Genomic DNA, 2,866 nt, shown 5'->3' with positions numbered 1-2,866 from the left:
ATAAAACAATATGTGAGCATTATACCTGGTTTTCTGTGTAGCCCAGGGATAATATGGATAACAGACAAAGCACTATATGGCCTCCATCACTCTGGAAGAGAATGGAACGAGGAACTTGACATTTCCTCTAATAAATTGGTCACACTGCTTCTCAGACTGAACCATGCTTATACTTGAGAATACGTCATCGAACGACTTCTCTGTTATTAGTGTACATTGATGTTGTGAGTGAAGCAACAAACTGTAAATCAAGTCAAACTAACATCATTACTTCTTCTTTTCATTCAAAAATAGTGATCGAGCGACATAATAAGCAACTACTGTCATCACATTCTTTGATGTATTTTAGGGGAAACTCGCTGGCTCGAATACCAGATAAGCTTATATTGCATACGTGTAACGGGGCACTTTTGACCTGTATTGCTTCAGTTCAAGTCCACTTCGCACTGCCCCAATGCGAGTGGGGCCTCACGTCACTTCAAGTAAACTAGTTCGTACAGAGGAAGACTCTCTTTAAAACACTTGCTTCAAAGAGGGTTACTTAAAAACTGTATTATTATAACTAAGTTCTGCTTGTCTATCTACTTAATACTAACTTTATCATAAACTAGCACAAAATATGTGCTAAGAGTCTTATCTGTCTTTCTCTTTGCGCGCGTCCAGCGCTAACTGGACCGCGGAGAAAGTAGATATAATGGTCTATAGCTATCAATAGATAAGCTTTTAGAATATTACTATGTAAAGTAATATTATCCAAATATTATCTACCTTTAAGATTATATATTAATTAACAACCTTTAAGTGTTAATTTAATGTAACGATACACCCCGTTACATCGCCCCTTCTTTAAACGACAATCACTCTGACTGTCATTAGGAAGAGTGGTCACAATGTGACCACTTTATTAAAAACGATGTTGATTGGTCATAATTATCATTTTTAATTCTATCGCCTGGTTAACAAGTCCATGCGGTATGCGAATAGTGCAGCGCCTTCGGCTGCGGTTCATGCAGCCGCGAACGACGCATTATTGTCTCTTGCGGCAGACGTTCCATCTGCCGTAGTGTCATCTTCTCCCGCAACTCTAAATGTTGCAAATGCACGTGGTGATACACCAGGTGCATGCGACCTCTCTTTAAACGTTGACAACGAATGCGAGTCGGACGAAATGACCGACTCGGGGAGAACAAAACAGTCGCCTGATCTTCGTCAGGCGACTGACTATGAGCCTTCGAATTAGGGGGGCTAATTCGAGTGGACGTGCTGGTAGCATTCGCTACAGAATGTTAGGTTTCGTCGATGAGGATGATTCCTCATCGCTCGGATCGTCTCCGATTCTGTTACCCGCACATATTTCTGTGCGTAGTGATGACGATGGCTTACGCCATCGTAAGAAAAGTTTTTGTGGTACCCCTGCTTCAGTGGGTGCCACTCAGGGGATCGTAGACACTAAAATGTCCCGTCTTGCCCCTATAAAGAGCCGTGGCTTTTGCACGAACAGTTTATTAATAGCTTGTCTGAAAGACTACTCATCACAATAAAAATCCATGATTTCTTGCGACAAAGCTACATGGCCTTGACCCCAGCGCGAAAAACTTTTGCGCTGAGGAAGATTTTTATCTCGATGGTTTTCTTAAGCATCGATCGTTTGGTGGCAACTATAAGCGAGATAAAGTCTCGCTTATGCGAGCCTGGAGCGCGTTCATTCGCAATGTCAAAGACATTGGACGAGAAGCCTGGCTTCAAGGACTTAACGCGAATCGCGTTAAATTTGAGAAAAGAACTCCAACCGGTGCAAAGTATAAATTGCATCGGTTGTCACGTGAGGCCGGACATTCATGCCTCACGTCGGGTGATCCCTGTCCGTGTTGTGTTGACAACACGAAGCGAATAAAAGGGGATGTCTATTCCTTTTCTTATCCCTGGGGAAGGGCTCGCATCTCTATTGAGATGCGGGATGCGATTGACGTTTTGCAATCGATTTACAGGCGCCTGGGGCGCGTGTTTTCCGATAGGCCTTCTGAACCATTGGATGGGTCTTGTCATACTGACGGACGAGTCCCTCAATGTCAGCAACCAGCTGGGAACGAGACTCCCAGCTGTCATGTGAAGGTGGATAACCAAGCCAGCGAGCAAGATAACTCGTTCGCTGCCCCTTCACATCCCGGTGGTTCTGGATACGTTCCACAAGGAAACGTTGATCACCGTGGGAATCCACCAATGGTTGTGGTGGAAGAGGTAAAATTAGATCCGAGCCGTGTGTCGGATCTAATGTCGTGGATCGACAAAATCGATCACTTCCTCCATGATTTGGAGGAGGGACTTGACCACGAGCGCGGCTAGCGTCGCTCGTTGGAGCAGACGGTGCTAGCTTACCATATCAAGTGGTTGGAAGACTGTTCGAAGAGTGCGTACTCCATGTTGGAGTACGAACAAGAATATCATGCTGTTCGCGGTGAGCTGACGTCAGCTCATCGTAGTTTCGAGGATACTCGGAACCGGCATGAGAAGCTTTAGGTTCAACATGAGGATCTGGTTCGCGATCACAAGAATCTTTTGGGGATTCTTGAAAAGGGTGGTCAAATCCGTCCTCGGATGAAGCCGCGTACTGATGGTACGGACGGGGCCGACAAACGTAAAACGTAGGATGCGTTTGCATCCTACTTAGCAATTCTATTGTGTACGCATTGCCTCCGCGATGCAGTATACGGAAAGGCCCAATGAACTTGGGTAGTAGTTTGCTGCTACCTACATTAGTGACTTTATCGCTTAGGTAGGTTTACCGTAGAGAGTAGCACTAGATTATTAATATTTAATGAATGAACATTTGCTTCTTCATATCTGTCTGCATTCTATTTCTGTCGGT

Source organism: Bremia lactucae, linkage group LG17 (genome assembly GCF_004359215.1).
Source record: "Bremia lactucae strain SF5 linkage group LG17, whole genome shotgun sequence".
In the NCBI taxonomy this organism is placed as follows: domain Eukaryota; phylum Oomycota; class Peronosporomycetes; order Peronosporales; family Peronosporaceae; genus Bremia; species Bremia lactucae.
This window is presented reverse-complemented; position numbering follows the sequence as displayed.